General features: G+C 44.3%; 1 protein-coding gene across 2 annotated transcripts in view; it reads left to right on the top strand.

Annotated features, from left to right (window-relative positions):
- GTF2E2 (general transcription factor IIE subunit 2) overlaps positions 1-23,205 on the top strand; it is a 216,059-nt gene that overhangs the window by 173,955 nt on the left and 18,899 nt on the right. The gene's annotated exons all lie outside the window — the stretch shown is intronic.

Here is a 23,205-nt window from a genome sequence, read left to right as displayed (position 1 = left end):
TTCTTATGAGAAAAGTGCACTTAATACATCACTTTTTTCTCACGTTCAATTCTTTACCTCCTATATGCATTCTATGTGTGAAACAGCTCTTTATTATGCCAATATGATATGCTTTAATGTGATAAATATAATTTGTGCTTTAATGCCACATTAAAGCCAAACCTATTGACTTTGCCAGTGCTTATTAATTAAATTATAAAGACGGTGAGCTTATGTTTAAAGAAAAATGTGCATTTAATGATTTGAGTTTGAACAAGTTGTACCTATGTTACTGTGCGCTGGAAGAAAGAAAAGGGTGAAAGGTGGAGGCAGAATGGGGAACGTGAGACAGAAAGGATCATTTTCCTTGCATTTACAGGTTCTGTTTTCCTAACTGTTAGTATGTTACGTTTCTGAGGCACTTTTCTCATAATGTCCAGTCATTCAAGGTTAAGTTTTTTAAATAATTATTTTTAAAGCACACTATTACTCGCGTGGCGGTGTGTGTGTGTGTGTCTGTCGGTCTGTCCGGCTCTACATAGGGTAGGTTTGGTATTGAAATGCCAGGTCTTCAGATGCTTGAGACAGTTGGCTTTTATCCAGTTTGCAACTTTGATCATGCAGGTTGTGAATTTGTTTCTTGTGTTGGGGGCTTTGTCCGAGGGGGAGAGTATGATTTGCATGGCGTCTGACCTTTAGGAAGGATCAGATCCAGCAGAGAGTGGGTCTTTGGATGCCAATCTCGTTCAGGCGCATGATGGGGATGTGGTGTGAGACCATGTCAAATGCTGCAGAGAGGTCCAGGGGAATGAGGGCTGCCATATCTCCTTCTTCAGGGATCATTCAGATGTTGTTTGTGGCGGAGAGGAGTGCTGTTTCTGTACTGAGGTTGGGCCTGATTCCGGACTAGATGGTTTTAAGGAGCTGGTGGTTTGTGAGGCATTGATTGATTAAAATCTCTAAGACCTTGGCTAGGTATGGTAGGAGGGAGATGGGTCTGCAATTTGAGAGCGTGGCTGTGTCATTGGATGGTTTCTTGAGCAGGGGCATGACAGTGCCATGTTTTTAGGCGTTGGAATGTGGCTTAGTCGATGGAGGCGTTGCGGATGGGTGTTAGTGCGTCACTGATCATTAGGAGTGCTTTGTTGAAGGAATAGTGGGAGGCAAGAGTCAGATATGACCCCCTAAATGTAGTTCGGGAATGTCATAGAACAATTAGTGCTTAATAACACAGATAATATTTTGTTCTGATTATGTTGTGTATTTTTATTAGGTGTAGCATCCCTAGAGGCACTTCTTATTTCAGGAATGGACTATAAATTACAGTGCGCTTCATATTTTACAATAAAGTTTTAGAGTTTATAATGCCATTTGTATTTTGTTGCAAGAATGAGGCCCTGACGCATTTGTGTGAAAATTGAGGCTGCTTCCCAGTGATTTGCTATTTTTCCTTTGTATTGGTGGCCATCTTGAAATGGTGACTTCCTTTATCCCCTTCTACACGCGGCAAATTTCGCTGCGATGCGAGGGGGGGTGGGGCTGGGCTGGGCGTGGCGCTTCAGGTACCCAGGACGGCTCCTGGCCGTCATAAATCACGGTGGGCGTGTGCTCATGACGGCCGGGAGCCGTCCGAACTCCGCCCACCAATTAATTCGCCCGCGGGGAATTAGCCGTGCGTGGGCAGAGCGGCAACGGTCGGACGGCTCTCGGCCGTCATCAGCACACGACTACCGTGACTCATGACGGCCGGGAGCCGTCCTGAGCATCGATGAGGTTAAATACCTAATCTACTCTTCATTAACCTGGAAAATATACTTTGTTATTTAAAGAAAGAAAGACGCACACAGGCACTCACTCACCCTCCCAACCCCTCTCCCCCCCTCCCCGCAGTCAACTTTGGTGTAAAAGATGTATACAATATTTTTTTTTACAGATTTCTGTCATATTCGAAGCTTGTAAAAAGTTATTAAGTCCAGTATTACCTTCTGCAATCTATTGTACTTTGTAACGTTGTCTCCAGTTTAACTCGAACCAGAGCCCCAACGGTTTATTGGGATGCTAACAGACATCCCATGGTTCAAAAAAGGTGCCGTCATCTGGTAACTTTAATTTGAAAGCATGTTAAGTTTCTGCTGTTGTTATTCGCAATGCAATTCGCGTCGATATTCGTAAAAGGTAGAACAACCCCGTACGTACGTGCATGAGATTCCGGGAAACATCTCAACTAAAGGCTTTTTTTCAATGCAACATGTCCAATTAATCAATGTTTAAATTTTTTCAAATATCCAATTATCCCATTTCAAACATAAAATCTTATTTGACTGAAAATATCACTATTAATAATACACAATAAAAAAATGATGTCGTCGTACTTAAATAGGCACTGCTATCTTTTGTGTGAAAACAAGAACAGCCCACCACCCACTTGTTCGCCGCACTCGCCTCTTACACTCTTTTTAGATTGAGCCTGGGCAGCGCATGCGCTGCTCTGAGCGGCAAGCTGTAGTCCGCCCACTCTCCGTCCATATTTTTCATAGGCTTGTGCCATTGTCCACTGTAAACTGTGGCTGTTCATTGGTCAATAGGCTTAGAAATCCCTCCTTAGTACCGCCTTGTCTCATTGTGTAACCTCCCCTGTTACGTGTGTTGTTACTCATAGACTTAAATTACAGCCTTCGAGCACTATTTTCTCAAAAAGCTTTGTCCTGCCTGCTGTTTAATAGCACAGGCGCCGAACAAATTTGCAATGCGATACATCTCGCATTTGCTAGAGTTTAAGCTATTGGCATTGTAAATTACACTGTCTATTATTTATCTGTTTTAAAAACAACACATAATTAAAGGTATCGTCATTTACAATGTCAATAGCTCAAACTCTCGTAAATGCGATACCTATTGCATTGCAAATGCATGTTCTCTTTTGGGGTGACCTGTGCATATCTGTGGCTCAATTTATACAATTTACTCCGCATCGACAGACTATCCTCTGCAATGCAAGGACTAGCTTCTACGGTGCAATTCACTATATCCAGAACCCCGCACTATAAAATAAAAATAAAAAAGCCCTCAAAGCTGTTGACCGCATTACCTTGGCAATGCTTGCTCTTCAAGTGCGGCCTACTGTTTCCCCTGCATCTAATGCTTTTGTGTGGCTTTTGTGTTTAAATATTTTAATTTGTAGTGTGAACATAGAGCCCAGGTCTATTTACAATGGTATGAGAAAACTGCATGTCTAGAAATTGGAGCCTTGCTTTTAATGTACCGATGATATCAATTGTTATAATTATGTTTAATGCTAAACTAACAGAGGGTAATAACGAGCGTCTAAACAAATCTTGGAGTAAAGATATTAGAATGTAATTTTCTTCAGTTTCATGCTAAATGACATATAGCCTTGTTTTTGTGCTCTAGTTAGGAGTTGTACATTGTAGAAACACACTTACATACGACAAACAGTTCAATTTGATAACCATTAGAAACGCAAGTCTTTTTTGGCCTACAATGTCTGAACCCAAGCAATGTCTGTAATGGGTCGGGAGGTGTAAATGTCTCACGCATATCCTCCTTATTTGTGGAGTGGTTATTAGAATGTCTGTAGCGATTAAGATGGACGTAGTTTCAGTTTGGGGAGGTATGAAACCACAGAAAAGAGGAAACAAGGAAAAAATACCTCTCTTAAGCGGGAGCAGCTGCTACTCATACGTGTTGTCTTCAGCACTGTTATATAAACTTCTCATAAACTGCTTGGAATGTCTTATCAGTGGGGTGACTGGTACAGCTCCACCTCCCTTCATTCCACCTCAAGACGGTTGGAGTGGGAAACTAACACCCTCTCGAGTCCCACTCCCTCACCAACTAATTATCCTGGGGGTTGTAGGATTTTTCTTTTCTTTCCAGTGTGTTAAGAGAGTGATCAGATTTGTTTTCTTTTTAATGTCATTCACTTTCTTTGGTGTCTTTGAATCAGAAACTGTTGTATACGTTGAAACACGAAGGATCAGAAACATTTATTTTCTTACTGGTTGAATACGACTTACTTTTGTTCTGCTCTAACCCATAATTGAAACATTCTTCTAGTTGGAGAATTGCATGTTTATAAACGATAGTTTCATTGTATTTCTTGTAAAGGTGGAGGAACCTTAAGGTGTAAAATCACATTTAGAATTGTAAACCAACAGTACCGCAAAGGCACTGCTACTTTGAGCGCTTTTTTTTTACATAGAACATAAACTATACATTAGTAAATAATATTGAGTGGGGATAGGAAATCATTGGTTGGAAAATCTACAGCGTTCTATGAGAAACCTATAGAGTTTAACATAAAAAAAAAAAAAAGGGTTCGAGATCCAGGCAAAGGTGATGCACCAAATAGCTATTGCCCTACAACAATAAAGGGATTTCAACATCTCCGAAAACTTTAGTTTCTTTCCATGTTTCCTTGACGCCATCCACAAACAAGCATTGGTATAGCCAATAGGTCTCGCCTTTGGGACCTTATAAGTGTTTAGTTATCCAGCACAATATCCTTGGTGCAGCAACATCAACTGTTCATGGCTAAACACTTATAAGGTCCCAAAGGCGAGACCTATTGGCTATGCCAATGCTTGTTGACATGTGGTGGCACCTATGGCATATGGGGGGCATCCACAGGAAATGCTGAACTGGCATATTGGTTGTAATTTGTGTCATAAAGGCAGCACCAGTGGCCTGTTGCACAGCCCATCAGACTAAATGCTGGCCCTGGTATTCTGATGCTAATGCTTGACATATAGAGACACTAGCCGTGGACTACTGGAGGTAATTCCTGACACATGGGGTGAACCCATGGCAACTTTTTTTTAATTGGCTCAGCTCCTTGGGTGGGCCCAGCTTTCTTGCCACATCATAAATGTCCTGGTATATTTCATAAGTCACCTTTCAGGGCCTATGGCTTCTTAGCAAGTTTATGTGAACAATTTGCTTAAAAGTAGGTCTATTTACCCCAATTTGTTGTCAGAATTCTTGGTGGTAGAAACACCTCCTCCCAGAGACCTCGGTAAGAAGAATTGGGTGCTTACTGGGACGTCAGGCCCACTACTTTGAAAGCTCACTAGTGAGCAGATGTGACAAGGAGCAGAGCTCAGTGTGAGTACGGAGGGGGCAGTACCATAGCTTCGGCAATAAAATGTGCACCATTTTCTAATCTAAAAAGTGTTAACATTGCATAGATTTTACAAGTGGGTAATTCAAAAGTGGGTCATGTGACCCAGGCCCCCATCATAATTTGGTGAACCTGGCTAACACAGTGCTTGGTTGATAAAACCGCTCTTGCCGGCATATTTTTCTGCCTGCACAGTGCCTGGCTGGTGAACCTCTGCCTTAGTGTGCTACTGCTCCTAACATAAGTGCCTGGTGCACACTTTGGCCTAGTTTCTATCTCGCATTGTGCCTGGCTGGTGAACATCTGCCTCAGTGTGTCTCAGGTCCCAGCACTAGTGCCTGGTGCACACTTTGGCCTAGCTCCTCTCTCGCATTGTGCCTGGTTGGTGAACCTCTGCTTCAGTGTGCAACAGCTCCCAGCACAAGTGCCTGGTGCACACTTTGGCCTAGCTCCTCTCTCGCATTGTACCTGGCTGGGCATCTGCCTCTTTCATTTGACATGGGTCTCTGTCGCCAGAGTGCCTGGCTGGTGATCTTCATCCACTAACACTAGTGCCTGGTGGATACGCCTGTCTGACTTTGATCTGGCTCCAAACTCGAACCGGTCTGGCTGGGACACCATTTTGTTGTATTTGTCAGAGCTCTGTAGAGCGTCACAGTGCCTCGTTGGTGAACCACTGCCCCACTCTGACATAGCTCCTGACACAAGTGCCTGGTGCATAAAGCGTCTGTCTCACAATTACATAGCTCTGTTGCTGCACAGTGCCTGGTTGGTTATTATTTGCCACACAATGACTGGTGAACCTCTGGCACACTCTGCCGCAGCTCCTCACACAAGAGCCTGAAGGACACTTTGATATAGCTCCTCTCTCTCCACAGTGACTGGCTGGTGAACCTCTGCCGTAGCTCCTAACACTAGAGCCTGACGGCCACTTTGATATAGCTCTTCTCTCCACAGTGCCTGGCTGGTGAACCTCTGCCGTAGCTTCTAACACTAGAGCCTGACGGCCACTTTGATATAGCTCCTTTCTCCACATTGCCAGGTTGGTGAACCTCTGCCAAACTCTGACGCAGCTCCTCACACAAGAGCGTGACGGACACTTTGATATAGCTCCTCTCTCCACTGTGCCTGGCTGGTGAACCTCTGCCACACACTGGCGCTGCTCCAACACAGTGCCAGGTGGACACAACGTCTGCTCATTTTGATATAGCTCCTCTCTCTCCACAGTGCCTGGCTGTGAACATCTGCCTCGTTCTGAAGCAGCTCCTCGCACTGTGCCTGGAGGATACCCCTCCCTTACCTTGACATAGCTCCTCTCTTGACAGTGAAGCCTTGATTGCTGCCCGGCTCACCCCGTACCTCACCTGGTTCTTTTGTAAAACGCTCTGACACCTTTGAGGACAGTTTGCGCTATATAAAGCTGCATTACAACAAATAAATCAGTGTGGGTTTATGGTCAGGCACTCCAGGCGCTGCGCCCCGGACTCAGGTGTGTGCCGGATCCATTCTCTTCCCTCCCTCGCTTTCATGCCCACTCCCGGTGCCTGCTGCCTCCACCCTCTACCGCACACGCCTCCACTTACACCCCCTCCCGGTAGTAGATCCGTGCCGGAGCCGGCACGGTAACCAGGCAGCGCCGCGACTGCTGGGGAGCCCAGCAAGGTGCACCAAGCCGGTGAGGGGGAATGGGGAAGGGGCGCAAGGAGACTTTGTCATCTGTACCCGGGAGGGGCAGGTTCCACCTACAACTCTTCCTGCAGCCAGTCCCCAGAGCCTGTAACCTCTGCCTTCCAGCCCTGCCAGGAAGCGCCTCGTTAGTCAGCCCTTAGGGGAGGCGCTGAGACTGCTGGTGACCGCTAGGCTTCTTTAGAAGCGGAGCGACACCCGCCCCCTCCGCCGCCCGCGTGCCTTCTCCAGAGCTACAACCATTTCAACCCCTGTGGAATTTATTTTAATTGCTAATATTTGATGAATGGCTGCAGCGGCGCTACGTGTGCATATTTTATTTACCTGAATGGATGGTATACAATTTATATAAATGATATACCTGTGTGATGAATTGTTATTAATGAACACAGTGGGGAAAATGCGAACCTCTTTATATTAAATCTAGATGTGTTGGCTAAGTTTGTACTGTAACTAGCACTTGTAGTGAAAAGCGCTCTGTGAAAATAATTTCTTAAATTGTAACAACGCATCGAAATCTCAAATTATTTTCTGTGGAAATGTCGATGCTAATTCTTCGTGCATAAATCAAGTGTATGCGGTCACAGTGAGGTGCATGCGTTTTCGTTTGCTCACATTTCTGGACCAAAATGAAAATGTATTTTTGTAAAACATCTGTAGACATCAGAGCAGGCGCGTGTCCAAAGATGTAGTATAACTCTCTGATCCGGTGAAAGAGAAAATTACTCAAGTTCGGTCGGTCTTCGTTAGTCTGTTGCCCTTGCTGCTCGCGTGGTACTGGGCCGACAACAGGTCTTTTAACAAGCATGATGCGGACCCGAAAGTGAAAGAGTATCTCTTGTCTTTATGGGGCCATGTGTTTAAACACATGGCTCCATAAAGATAAGACTCCTTTCACGATGCACGGAAGGCAGATGAAAAAGCCGAACGAAAACGTCAGGAACAGCTCTTTTCCAATGGCTGGCCACCGTTTAGCATAAACGGTGACGCCGACCAATGGAAAAGAGGGGCGGGGCTTAATGCCCTTTACAGAAAATACCCAAAATGGTTAAATCCCGCCAGCGAGACTGCGCTTGTGCGCAGCCCACGCCAGGCGAGACCTAAAAAGGGCCTGTTTTAATCCCATAAAAATGGCAGCAACGAAAGGTTTGCTGTGCTAAAGTCACAATCTTAACAGCTTTCAGGAACATGCAGAGCTAAAGAGATAGTCAATTATTTCTATTTTCTTTTGTGCTTTCAACCTACTTCCTGTTAGTGGTGCAGGGATGTGGAATTCCTATAGCCTGACGCCCAGGACATGTTGTTTGGGGTTAAGGGCAACAAGTTTTAATTTGCATTTTGGTCTTGGGACAAGCAGGCCCAACCCCCTGCAGCACACACCCTTTGCCTGCCAATTTGCAGTACCACATTAAGGATCAGGGAAGGGCACTGCCTGCAGTTAAGTTAATATTTGTGTGCATATGTTAATGCTGTTCAAACTTGTGTTTATGGTTCATTAATTGACAGCCTTTATTATTGGGGTGAGCGCACTCAGTAAATGTAAGTTCTGACTGCACTACTGACACGGGTTCCAGTATAAAAATGTGTACACATGGTTTCAAAGTTTAGCAATATGAGGCTATGTATAATGCTCCCAGAATGCTCTCTGATTAGATGCAAATATTTGCAGAAGCTTGAAAGCAAGATTAAAGATTCTTTTATTTCAATATAAAATGTACCCAAAAAATGAACGTAGGAAAACATTTTTTTTGCTAAACTACTGTAAAATTTCAGGTACCATTTCTTTGCAGCATCATTTAGTAAAATGTGTTGATGCATGCTAGTATTTCCCCCAAATATTCATATTAGAAAATCAGTGTAACCAGTTTCAATAAGATTTTGGGAAACATAAAAATAAACAAGCATTGGCAAAGCCAGTAGGTCTGAAATGGTGGTCAGCTTTTTAGTTTTGGCAATGCGTGACTTGTTTTGGCATGGTTTTTGTAAAACCTTATTGATGTGAGAGCTGCCGGACCCTCACCATTATAACAAACATTGGCAAAATCAAAAATTGTTTTTGGTCTCAAAAAAGCACACACTGCCACATTAGTTACTGGCACTGAACAAAACTACTTTGTGTGCCGATATGCTCCTTGTGAAAGAGCAGAATACTGTCACTCACCGTGAAGCCAGCCGATACAGAGCGAGAGAGAGAATTTTAATAAACACAAAAGGTCATGATTAACGCCAGTCCAAATTAGGGGCCCAATTATTTAAAGAAGGTCGCAAAAGTGGACCCTTGGTATATGTCCTTGCATTAAGGGCAGCTATATGGCTTTCCTGAATTCACAAGAAATTACAGCAGTAGGGCAAGAAATAGTACTGCTGAAAAATATTTGTGAACTGCATTTTGGCATGAGCAAATATGCATGTGTAGATTTGCTCATGCGAAAACCTGAGTGTTTGCAAGTTTATTTTCTCTCCAACCACTTTTTCCCCAACTCTGGAAGACGTTTTACGTCTGCCTCAGTCAGGAGTAAATTTCCAACATTTTTCAATATTGGAAAAGATTAGGGACGAGTTGTCGAAAAACTCTTAAAAAATGCAAGTTAGTAGTTTTGCACAGACTCAAAAGGACATTCCAACCCTGGAACTATTGTTTACCACTACCTTCAGTCCCAGTGTGTAGATCTGCGGCAACGTAGCAACATAAAGGTATTGCTAGTATTCAAACACTACTATGGTATGAACCCTGGCATAATCAGAGAGGCTATATAAGAGCTTTTATTCAATGAGATTGCTGCCTAAATTTGTCGCCGCACAACATGGCACCAAAGGGACAAGTGGATTTTGTTACAGGACAAGTAGATTTATGAAGCAACCTGCCCCTTGGACAAGTAGATATTTTAATAAATTCCACACCCCTGGTGGTGGACAATGTTGTGAAACCCATGGGTGATCCAGGAAAGCTATAGAGTTTTGAAAAGTTGGCAAAATGATGAATTCAGCAAGGGGTCATATGCGTAGATCCCCCAAGGTTTTTCCAAAGAAACTAACTGTTGAAATTGAGAATTATTGAAAATGGGTAAGAAAAAACAGCTATTTGTGACAATGTTTTCTTCTGTAACTTTTTGTCTCTGTGGCCGATTTACAAAAGCATTCTATCATTACGTCCGCTGGACGTCTGTCGTTGCAGGGCTATATACTGTTTGTAGGATGTCAAAGATCCTGAAGTACCCAGAGCCAACAACTGAGCTGCACCTTACAATGGTTTTTTATTGTGTACCGTGTATAGACCAATTCATATGGTGAAATATGTAGAGTGAAAAATGGATATCCAGGAAACCTATGTATTTCTGAAATGGGCACCAGATATGGAGTTTAGGAACAGTGGTTATTTGTACATCTCTGAGTTTGTGGGTATGCATTCTAGCATGCGATTCAGAGGGCATTTTTCAAAATGTCTTTCTGACACACTGCCTTACATTTGGAAGGTATAAATGCAGCAAATTCCAATTGGTAATAACACATTTTCTACTATTCTATGTTCCCACATGTCTTCCTATTAAAAATGGTACCTCACTTGTGTGGATAGACTTAGTGCCCGCCACAGGAAATGGTCCAAAACGCAACATGGACACATTGCGTTTTTACACTGAAAACTGACTCCTTTTTGTAGCGTGGGTAGCTGTGGATTTTGGGCCCTAACTTAGCCGGCAAATCAGGAAACCTAGCGCACCTGTACATTTTTTTAAATGGGACACCAAGGGGAATCCAACTTCGAATGACTTGTTTGGCTCTTGCCAGACTTCTTACCCAGAAGCCTTTGCAAACCACAAACCTTGACAAAAACAGCTAATTTCCCCCAGAATTATGTGAGGCAAACTTCTGAAATCTACAAGGGGCAACACATTTCCTACCACCCAGCATTCCGCCCAGTCTCCCGATAAAAATTATACCTTACTTGTGTGGGTAGGCGTAGTGCCCACGACAGGAAAAGTGCCAAAACGCAACATGGACACATCACATTTTTCCACTAAAAACTGACCCTTTTATTCGATGTGGGTAGCTGTGGATTTTGACCATATCTCAGCCAGAACATAGGGAAACCTAGCAATCCTGTACATTTTTATAAACAGGACACCTTGGACACTGGGAATCCAGGGTGGGGTAACTTTCATTGCTCTTGCCATGTTTTCTTACCTAGACGCCTTTATAAACCTCACACTTTGACTAAATACACACACTTTCTTCCCTTTTATGTGTAGGAAAGTTGTGTATCCTCATAGATTCCAGAAGTTTCATACCACCCAGATTTCTTACGCATCTCCCGATAACAATGGTATCCCACTTGTGTGGGGAGTAAGGAGACCACCACGGAAAAAGCTCTAGAACTCTATGTGAAGAGTTCAGCGATAAGGTTAGCTGCTGTTTTTGGGGCTGTGCTGGGCTGCCACCCGTGGAAACATACCAACCACAGACGTATATAAAAACTAGACACCCCAAAAATTCCACGGGGTGTGCCTTGTGTGAATCCCACAAGGGTTTCCTACCCATATGCCCTGCAAACCTCAAACGTCGGCTGAAATCAAACATTTTCCTTCCAATTTTGTGATGGACACTTCCAGAATCAGGCTGAATCCAGTAAATTCCCATCACCCAGTGTTCCCCCCACTTGTCCCGATAACGCTGCCACACTTAGGTAGCTTCGCCTCGTGATTGCAACAGGAATGGATCAAACCAAGGGTAATGGGAGTTCCACTGTGGGACTGCCATTGACTCTGATTTGATCTATTCCTGTCATGGTCACTAGGCCCAGCCACACAAGTGGGGTAGCGTTTTTTATCATGGGGGAACACTGGGTGGTAGAAATTTTGGGGATCCATGTGGATTCAAGAAAATTGAGTCACAGAAATCCAAGAAAAATTCGTGGTTAGGCTAAATTTGAGTTTGCATGGCATTGTGGGTAAGAAAAAGGCATGTGATTCATGCAAAGTGCACCTCCCTGGACTCCACCGGGTATCTAGCTTTCAGAAATGTGTGGGTTTGTAGGTTTCCCTAGGTGGCGGCCGAGGCCAGATCCAAGTAACTCAGCTACCCTCTTTGCCAAACCAGGTTCTTTTTTTGACAGGAAATGTTTGTTTCCACATTACGTTTTGGGACTTTTCCTGTCATGGATGCTAGGCCCACTCATACAAGAAGGGTAGTGTTTTTATGAGAGCAAGTAGGAGAATGTTGGGCAGTAGGTATTTTGTGGATTCCGGAAGTTTACATTGCATAAAATGCAAGGAATATGCGTGATTTTAGACCGAGTTTGAAGTATGCAAAGCATTCTGGGTAAGACAAAGTAATGGGATCCACACAAGGCATACCACCCTGGACTCCTCTCAATGTCTACTTTTGCGAAATGTCTGAGTCTGGTAGTTTTCTCCGGGTGGAGGCATACCCAAGCCCAAAAAGTGCAGTCATGCACCATGGGAAGTGTGACGATACAGGGATCGAGGCTCACTCTCCTGGTCCTTATGTAAAAACAACATCCAGAAGAATAAAATGTCTTCTTGCATGCCATTAGGATGGAATGTTTTAGTCCACATTGGAGCAGAAAGACTATTGAGGTTATAGGTATGAGGGTGGGGGCACCGTTATTTTATGGAAAAAAAATAAAAATTGTCCTGTAAGCTAGTGGGCTTTCTGCCCCCTTGGGGCAAATTGGAGACAAACTCCCTCTCTGGCCTCCGGGGAGGCCAAAGTACTGGTTCCCTTTGGGGCGGGACCATGGCCTAATGTCAGAATGTAACACCACGCCACTTTGTTTCCCCAAATGCGAAATCCCGGGTGTTCAGTGGGCTTTCTACCCAGAATGAAGTACTCTTTCCAATTGGGACAAACCACTATCTGCCCCAAGGGAGGCAGAAAGACACTATTGCCCCTACTGGGGCAAGGGTAAGGCTCTATGCTAGGGTAGGCCTCCCCATCCTTTTGCTTGTTTTGGTGCCATTTTAAAATCCCTGGTGTCTTGTGGACTTTCTGCCTTGCCTTAGGCAAATCCCCTCTCTGCCCCTAGGGTGGGTGGAAAGACTGGTTTATCCATTCTGACATAGGTTCATGGCCAACACCAGAGTGTAACGCCCGCACTCCTTTTCTTTGCCCCAAATGCAAAATCCCTGGTGTCTAGTGGGGTTTTTACCCTTGCCACTCAGGGGGGCAGATTTTGAGCAATCTCCCCAATTGGGGCAAGCCCCCGGCAGCAGAAAGACACTATTACCGCTACTGGGGTAGGGTTATAGTTCAGTGCCAGACCGCTCCATGCTTTTGTTTGTTTTGGCTCTATTTTGAAATTCCTGGTGTTTAGTGGGCTTTATGCCTCCTAGACGGGGCAGATTGGGGATGAATATCCCTATCCACCTTCCTGGGGGCAGAAAGTCTAATAAAACCCGGCGTGCGGGATGGGACCGATGCCCGGGGGTTGCCCCCTACCCAAAACACTGCATACATGGCGTCTAGTGGGCTTTCTCTGCACCCCAGTGGGGGGCAGATTGGGGGTAAGCACCCCATCTACCACCAGGGGGGGGCAAAATTACTGTCTAGACATTGTTTTGGGGTGGGGGCATGCCAAAGGTGGGGGGCACACATCCCTATATACACTAATCTACATGGATGTTTAGGTCTGGGTTAAGAGTGCAACTCTCTCCTGACCTTATGTTATCAACCAAAAAAACCCAACACTTTTAGAATGCTCCTGAGAGAGGGACGTAGGCTCCACCCACATGTTAGTAGTTTCCTTGAGTACAGGATTTGATTAGGCCAAATATAGGTGCTTCCACTAAAAACACTGCTTTTATTGCACTTTTAGCTTGTGGCAAAGCTTATGGACTGAGTGGGTTGTGGTGGCACACTATTTATCATGGCTATAGGCCTGATCTGTTGATTAATACATTTTATGATAAAGGCACAAGGCCTGACGAATTTATTTTGAAAAGCATATGTTAAAGTCAATGGTATTTAAGTGCAGATTTGTTGTTCTTCTATACCAAAGCTTCCATATGGTTATTTCGTTGCATGGAACCTCAAGGTGATCATAGTAGGCAAGGGTTTTGGTGCTGGTTGCTCCCTCTGACAAAGTCTGGATATAGAGGGTTGTCACTATCAGAATCCTTGTTAGGCCGTCTTAGGAGACATAGTTTTTTGTTTTGCCCACTCTAATTCTTCTAAATGTATGATTTTATTTATGTATGCCTGATGGTTGGCTTGTGGGAAAACTTAAGTTCATTACAGGAGGAATCAGTTGGGTACAGCGACAAGCCAATGAAAACAGATGGAGGCCTTTTTGGTGTGTTAGAAAGAAAGTTCCAATGTCATTGGTTTGATCTGATTATTGTGAAAAGTTTTGATAAAGGCAGTAGGTCTAATGTATTGATGGTGAAAAGAATATTTTAAAGTCAATAGGCGTTTAAGGGTGGATTGTTACTTTTCTGTATTAAAGCCTACAGATAGGTATTTCATTACATGAAATGTCATAGATTACCTTTATAGGGATGGATTTTAATGTTGGTTACCACCCCTGACAATCCCTGGGGGAGAAAGATTTGTACTGCTATAATTATTGCTAGAATCTCTTCGTAGCTCTCTACTAGGATCTAGCAATAAAAACATTAAATACTACATACATCTCCATTTAAATATATATCCATAAAGTTGCATAGAGGGCCTTTCGTTCAGCTCTGTTCTGTCATTGATTGGTCTGTCTGAGTGTCATTTAAACGCTGCTTTCATCTAGAACAGCGTACATCATGGGGGCAATGGTTCAGTCCATATAAGTCATTGTCTTTCTAATAGATACTTCTACCTGCAGGTTCCTCTCCAGTTGAACAACCCCAGGTGACAGACTGTACCTAAAAAACGTTAAAGTTTTAAAGTGGCAATCTCGGCAGTAGAGGACGCTAGACTCGGTTGGCGCCAGAAGTGAATTCAGGCAACACCACCAAGGCCATAAAGTACCCACTGCGGGGCATCACCGTCCATTCCCTTTTTTCCGCACCTTTGGCGTAGACCTGGAGCTTTATTCTCTGAGGATATTCCTCACACAAATTATCTTTAAAGTAGTATCATGTCTCCTCCCAAAAATGTGGGTTTTATACCCTATAAGGATTGTGAGGGGCAGATGTCCATCACAGACCACCACTCTGTGTTGTTATGGTGTCTGTGGTCTGATCATGATTCCAAGACTTGTTTGGCATGAATCCTAAGGCCATTAAGGAGCAGAAGACCAAGCTTTTTATGACCATGGCAAAGGTCAACCACTGGCATCAAAAGCATTCTCACCGTTATTCCTATTCTCCATCCTCCTCGTCCACCAAGCGAGGGAAAACACCATAAGAAGTCAAAGAAGCTCTTGAGAGGTGAGTCTCTCAGGCGCCCTCTGACTCTCACAAGATAGTTGTCCTTGGAACCAGAGTCGGTCGATATGCCACTTGATGATCCTCCATGCAGTCCTGCTCCTCCATCGGGACCGGCTCCGGATAGACCTTCACAGTGTCTTGAGCTCTGGTAGCCGGCACCCATGCCTCCGCTGCCACTATTCCCCGAATTCTGGGGCTCTGTAATCTGATCCGGCATCTGTTCACAATGCCATATACAGTAACTTTGCCAAGCGTCAATGCCATATGGGCCATCAACTCCACCACGGCTTCCCCTGTTCTTGCAGTTCCAACTAATGCATTGTGCCTTCGGATCCAACGTTCATACTTCCATGCTTTGATCTGGCGCTCCATTTCTCGGCACCAGTACAGACTCAATGGATGGTGCCACTCCCACCACTGCCCCACCTCCTCATACAGCGCCACTGACGTTGATCCTCTGGATCCATTCCTGCATGGAGCCATAACGCTTGCTAAAAGAGGAAGCTTACAAGACACACCTTCACAAACTCTTTGTCAGAGACTCCGACTGCTTGGAGTTTCCGCCTATGACGACCCATACCAGGACACCGTACAAAAATTTCAAGGCCTGTCATCGGCAAACAGCGTAAATACCTCACTGGAATTGGCCATGGAATTCCCAAGTGAACCACTAACACCTGAGGTTGTGTCCCTTCACCGGATATTGCTCCTCAGGCTTCTGACTGGCTGTCCCCCCCTGTCCTGAAGAAGACCTGCTTGAATCATGCACCTTTTGGGTCAAAACGTCGACGTGACTGCACAATCATTTCCTTACTCTCTCCACTCCACTTGAAAAGCAGAAATTTGTACGGTTTGGAGATTCAAGCATGTAGGGATTGATGTCTATTGAATGAACATTTTTATATACTTTGTGTTCCATTTAATTTTTGGTGCATCTGTTTAAGACCTAGCTAAAGTAATTACACTCCTCCCGACAGAACCTACCTTACCTTGGATTTCAGATACCCAGGTTCTGAATATCACTGGGTAACCTCATTATACTTAATGCTCATTCTGAAGGGGGCAGTTGAGTTAGTGCCAGACAGGGAAATAAAGCGGTACAAAAGGGGGTGGTAATGGACAGAGCATCAGAACCAAAGCCATGCCTTCCCTGGACCGGAAACAAGCTTCCTAGGAACGGTTTCTGGCATTTCAGCCGTCTTCAGCCAGGCTTGCTTGAAGCCAGAAACTGGTCCTAGGAAGCTTGTTTCCGGTCCAGGGAAGGCATGGTTTGGCAGTTCGGGCTGGGCTGTTCCCATGAGGCACAGGGTCAGACTGATTTGCATATGGCCATGTCTGAACTGAGGTGGCAGAGTGGGCTAAAGAATGGTGATGGATCAAACCCAGATCTGTTGACTGGGTGTGAGTGTTTGATTGGTTCTGATGCTCTGTCCATCACCACCCCTTTTTGTACCGGTTTGTTCGCCATAAGTTGGCAGGGTATGCTCAGACGTGAGTCCCTTGCTCACTTTGCCACTGGATTCAAACAAGCCTGGCTGAAGACGGCTGAAATGCCAGAAACCGGTCCTAGGAAGCTTGTTTCTGGTCCAGGGAAGGCATGGCTTGGCAGTTCGGGCTGGACTGTTCCCATGAGGCACAGGGTCAGACTGATTTGCATATGGCCATGTCTGAACTGAGGTGGCAGAGTGGGCTAAAGAATGGTGATGGATCAAACCCAGATCTGTTGACTGGGTGTGAGTGTTTGATTGGTTCTGATGCTCCGTCCATCACCACCCCCCTTTTGTACCACAGACAGGGAAATAAGCACAACAAATCCAGTTCATAGGTTCGGTGCGTGACACCACCTTTCTCCGTGCCGCCTTCTCCTCTTCATAGAATCAGAAACTTCTAGGAGATAATCCCAAGGTGCTAGAGTTCCAGTCCTGAGAGTCTTGTGATTCTGATGTCTGCAGCCTTCCTGCACTATTCAGGTCATGCCAACACCATGGCACATGAGGGACCTGCAGTGTTGCTTCCTCAGGTAGTGGCTCCCTTATGTGGGAGACCTGTTGGACTCCATCATGATCTCCTCCAGCACTGTGGAGGAAGCGGCTTGGTGGTTGAAAGAGGTGAACTTCGCATATGGGATGACCTTCACTTCCCCTGTGGTCATGACTACGGTAGTGATGGATGCCTCTACACTAGGGTGGAGGGCTTACTTGGAGGACCTGGAGATCATAGGCCTCATGGCTTTGAAAGAGCAGTTCTTTACATCAACCTGCTATAACTGTGGGCGATTTGGCTGGTGCACAGGCATTCTGTTCGTTCACTGTAGGTTGATCCATAGAGACATTGACTGTGATGTGGATTGTGAACAAACAAGGAGGAGTAGGCTCTCGCCACCTTTGGCAGAAGCGTTGAGACTGTGATCTTGGGCACACCGATAAGGGATGTAGCCCACCACCTATCACCTAGTGGGGGTCTCTGAATGTCCGAGCCGACAGCTTGAGTCGGCATTATCTTGCTGATCACGAGTGGCATCTTCCACTGAGTTAGTCCAGAACATCTTCTCTCAATAGGACACTCCATATGTGGAATTTTTTGTCGTATCTGAAAATTATCCATGTTAGCAGTTTTGTGCACTCCAGAATCTGTTGTGGGGAGCCTTTGGGGATGACTTTCAGTCAACGTGGAACTTTCAGCCACATTATAAATTTACCCCCATACCATTGATTCCACAGGTTCTGAGGAAGATTTGCCAGGCCCAAGTCATTCTTATCGCCCCAGAGTGGCAGAGAAAGGTATCGTATGCACACTTATTGTGATTCTCCACGTGTACTCCGCTCTGCCTTTTTAATGGGGACTGCGTTTGAGCCCCTGCACAGTTGTACCCTTCACATGTTGACCCTCAAAACTTTATTTTTGGTTGCCATCACCTCTGTTGGAAGAATTAGTGAGTTGCAGGCCCAAAGCTGTCATCCCCGTTGGTTACCTTCTTCCCAGACTAGTTTCTGTTGCAAACCAGGGCTGCTTTTCTTCCTAAGGTGATCATTCCTTTTCACGGTGCCCAATCCATTACCCATTTCAAACTTCTACCATCCACCTCAATGTATGGAGGAGGAGAAATGGTTGCATTAGTTGGATCCTAGGCGAGTGGTTAATTACTACTTGGACCGCACCCAGGAATACTGGTTGGTTGACCAGCTCTTCCTAGGCTATTGTGGACTCAAGAAGGGTAAGCGGTTCAGAAGTGAATCCTATCCTGATGGATCATCTCCTGCATTATAGCCTGCTATGCCTAAGCCAAGAAAGAATGCGTGAAAAACCAAGCACTATCCTTGCGCTCTTTTACTGGTGCACTGCGGTGAGTGGGAACAACTCCCTCCAATAAATTGTGTTCCTCCAGGTAATCTACAGTAATCTCTTAGTCAATGTAATTTTTCTTTTCTTTGTTACTCTTTAATCCTTAATAACCTTCACCACAACGGAGACCGTAAGATACAATCTGTAGTCTTTATTAGACATTCCAAATACATGCTGTATGCCATTTTGGGCTTCTTACAGTAGTACGCACAAATTGATCCTTCTGTAAAGTCAGCACGACATATGTTGTCCCAATGCATCTCGAGCCCGATGGGCTCTTCGTCAGGAGAATCTAACACATGAAATTGGACAGTGTCACTTGATTATACCATTATAATTCATGTGTGCCAACACTGCGGTATCACAACATTGTGAAAAAGTACTAATAAAAAACATAACGTGTAATGCCCCCTCCCTTCACCCAATCACTTAAAAAAACGTGATTATAGCTGCAACTCTCTGCCCTCCTCCCACCTTACCCTAACTTGTTTTAACCAAAATTGTTACAAAGCGCAAAATAAATCCCCTCCTGTTGCAGGTCATCAACCCTCACCTATGTTCTCCCGTTACACTCCCAGAGGGCACCTACCCTGCACCATCCGTTACCAAACTCCGTTACTTCCAATCATGCCAACTTGCACACTATCCCTTACTGATGCCTCCACACCACTTCCTACTTTTCTTGTTATCCCTCACTATCACCACATCGATATTCTCTCATTCTCTACCTAGCTTATTACTTTGCTGTTTGTATGCACTTGCAGCCACTTCCAACAGTCTCACCTGTTTTCTCTCGTGTCCGTGAGAAAGTTACCTCCTCGTGCATATTCTTTGTGTAATCGATGCGTACACACTCACGTCCTCTTAAATAACCGTCAGGCAACCTCGTAATTACCCCCATGTGACTCTACCCTCTTCACCTGCACTCGATGTTATCAGAAAAACGACACCTGCAGACTTCACCTCAAAAACTACAACTCCCACAGTGCACTCGCCTTCCCCACAAAAAGAAGGACTTAAAACGCTGCATATCGCAAATATTTCTAACTCCCAAGTATCCTACTGTCTGCTTAAAATAAATGAACCTCATTAGCAATCCCCATAATTTGTGTTCCTCTACAGATTAATGACAATACCAAGTCACTGAAATCAAAATCCATATATATATGTACATGAAATGATTCGCTAGAAAAAAAATCCATAGTTATATTCATATGAATATCATAATAGTCAAAACACCTCTATAAACTGAAAAGTGCATAAGAATAACTGATACCAAAACACTTCATCAATCACAATGGCCTGTCCATATCAAATGCTCAGTGGTAATGTTGCTCTTGTCGGTCCATAGTTACGCTGTCTCCGTGGTGATAAACTCAAATTCATGGAAGTCTCCTATTTCTTAATCGCGTGTTTTAAAGCGCCGGGGTGCAAAAGCTCGTTGAAGCCAAGAAAGAGCCATTTAAAGGAATCCAGGCCCATTCACCCAGGGCCAAGTCCACCACTACTGCAGGAGTTCAGGGTGTCCCAATTGCAGATATCTGTAAGGCGGCGACATGGGCTTCCTTGCACAACTTCACAAAGCACTATTGACTTGATGTAAAGGTGTGCTGGGACGTACATTTAGCTGGTTCTATTTTGCAGAATTTCTTGGTGTGAATCATCCATCAACCCTCCTGCTGATCAGGGTATTTCTGTGAAATCTGTTCTACAGGTGAGGAATCTGCAGGTAGAAGTATCCATCAGAAGAAAAAGTTACTTACCTGTGGTAACGATCTATCCGGTGGATATTCTATCTACCTGCAGATTCCTCATTGACCTGCCTGCTTCCCTGTTTGATGGATGTCTTGTAGGGAAACTCAATAAAACCCCAGATTGCAAACATGTTGTTACTGCAGTTCCTCACGATTTTAATCTCCCTCTCATCTTGAAGGCTTGGAAACAAGCATTGGCATAGCCAATAGGTCTCGTCTTTGGGACCTTATACGTGTTTAGCCATGCAACAGTTGCATAATTAAATACTTATAAGGTCCCAAAAGCGAGACCTATTGGCTATGCAAAGCGGCCGTGCGGCCGCGAAAGTGAAAGTGATCGTGATCACGATCAAACATCAAAGCGGCCGTGCAGCCGCGAAAGTGTAAGTAATTGCGGTAAAGCGCGGCGCGCGCGCCCGCGCACATGCACTGTAGCTCTAGGCTGGCCTGGTAGCACTTTTTGGAGCCCTCTCAATAAGTCTCGCCAGACCAGCGCATGCGCTGGGTCAGGCGAGACCTAAAAATGGAGGTAAACGGACGTCGATGCACGGGGCGGGCGCTTAAGGGCGTTAGTGGCGTCGCCTGACTTCACTTCTGGCACCAACTGAGTCCAGCGCCATCTACCGGTGACGTCTTTACTTTGGAGTTTTCCAGATTCAGTCTGACACCTGGAGTTGTTCTAGAAGTGAGGAATCTGCAGGTAGATGGAGTATCCACCAGGAAGATTGCTATCGCAGGTAAGTAACTTTGTCCTCGTGCCCTGTGAAGGGCAGCATGTTCTGAGCACATTTGTACATCTACCTGAAAATGAGTGTGGTTTAGGGTCAGGGTTGTTTGGCCAGTCCATTCGTTTTCAAAGTTCTCGTTTTTACAATTCCCCTCCCATTTCATTTCTTTGATGCTCCTCTTTTTATTTCAGTTATTCTTAAGAGAATACTGCACCTCTTCAGGCATTGCTAATGGGTCGCTTGCTTGTCACTTGTTTAATCTGCAGTGTGATGCAGCCCACATGGTTACTTCCTTTAAACCAGGAGATCCCTATGGAATGCTTTACTCCGTAGTGTATCATTATTTAACTATACAAAGATGGCCAACATGTTGGTTGTAAATTTGGTGGTCATGCTAGAACGTTAAAGCAACAATAGGCTATTTACAATACCTCTGCAAGACAGACACCTGCTGGTATGTTCAGTTTACAAGCATATGCGTGCCATGTTTAGACAGCAGCATATTTTACTTTATTTAACCTGCATTCCTTTAATTTAATGTCATTGAACTTGTGTGTTTTATTGCGGTTGTGTCATAGGGTGAATACAAGAATGAGTCCGTGTATCTATATATGGATGCACGAGTCCAAAAATGAGTGACAGTATGCATGTATGATGACTTATTGAGTGCCTAAACCCATGAATGACAACAAAGATACTTCTACTTTTAGGCCAAACCTATTGACATTGCCAATGCTTGTTTTTAATGCTTTAGTGCAGCATTTCGCTTTGTGTGTCTTTTTTTCTATCAAGTCTGTCCTTAGCTGAACTTTTGCACCTTTTTACATTCCTCAGTTTCTGATCCTTAGTTTCTATTGCATACGTGGAAAGGAACCTATGCAGCATTCCTAATTTTACCAGTAGGTTGATAGAGCAGCTATTCCTTCTAAGCTTTTTCATTTTAGCTTTATTGTAACCTGATCTGCATTCTAAATGTTTCAATTTCGAAAGTGAGGAGATTTTGGTCCTCTGTCTTCTATTACTGATGTGTCTCGGCATGCGTCCACTGTTTCATATATTGCCACTCGATCTGGCTGTTGTCATTGCATTTCGTAAACCATTTGATTTTAAACTAAGGGATGGCGCTCAAACTAGCTGTGTTTAGAAAACAATTGCAAGGATAGTGGTATTGTTTAATAGGGACGGCGCTCCTGGAAAAATTCACTAAGTTATTTATTAGTATTTTGTATGGTGCTAAAAGAGAGACGAGAACAACCCAACTCTCCTAATTATTCTGTGGGCTAGGCTACAGTACACAAATTCATACAAATCCCTTAGCACACAAAATTCATAGCATCACCGTATTCATAGTGTAATTCGTCAATACACAATCTGCACACAAATAATGATGCGAAGCTTTAGTCTTTAGTTTTCCTCTTGGTCCTTCATTTAATATCACAAACTGTGATTCAGTCGGAAAGCCAATGTCAAATGCCAACACGTGTTTCGTCGCCTTCATATATTTAACATGCAACTTTTTCAAGGCTGAAACGGCTTTTATCAGTATATATTATCGTGCGGTGTTAATTCTGACCCACACGATCCTCCGGCGTGGGTAATCTCTCTCTAGAGGAGTTTGCTGGAGTGGATATTTCAAACATTCAAGTAGACAACTTGTATGTAATGCGATTATGTGGTGTCCTCCTCACGCCGGTTGCCTCGAGTACGATCGATCGTGTGGGTCGGAATTAACACTGCACGATAATATATACTGATAAAAGCCGTTTCAGCCTTGAAAAAGTCGCATGTTAAATATATGAAGACGACGAAACACTTGTTGGCATTTGACATTGGCTTTCCGACTGAATCACAGTTTGTGATATTACATGAAGGACCAAGAGGAAAACTAAAGACTAAAGCTTTGCATCATTATTTGTGTGCAGATTTTGTATTAAAGAATTACACTATGAATACTTTGATGCTATGAATTTTGTGCGTTAAGGGATTTGTATGAATAGCTGTGTTAAGAGTTTACCAAACCTGCTGGGTCAGAAACTGACCAATAAAGACCGATTCATGCAGGAGATGCATTAGTCCACTGAGCCCACAAATTCAGCATGTTTTGAGCTTCTCCTGGTAGGTTTTAATGCTGTCCTCTTACACTAAATTGCCTCTAGTCTGTAGTGTGGGATGAGGTGGCCCTTTTGAGCTACAGTATA

The sequence above is a fragment of the Triturus cristatus genome, chromosome 2_2, assembly GCF_964204655.1.
Source record: "Triturus cristatus chromosome 2_2, aTriCri1.1, whole genome shotgun sequence".
NCBI lineage: Eukaryota > Metazoa > Chordata > Amphibia > Caudata > Salamandridae > Triturus > Triturus cristatus.
The sequence above is the reverse complement of the archived record's forward strand: the minus strand, read 5'-3'. Positions and strand labels throughout refer to the sequence as shown.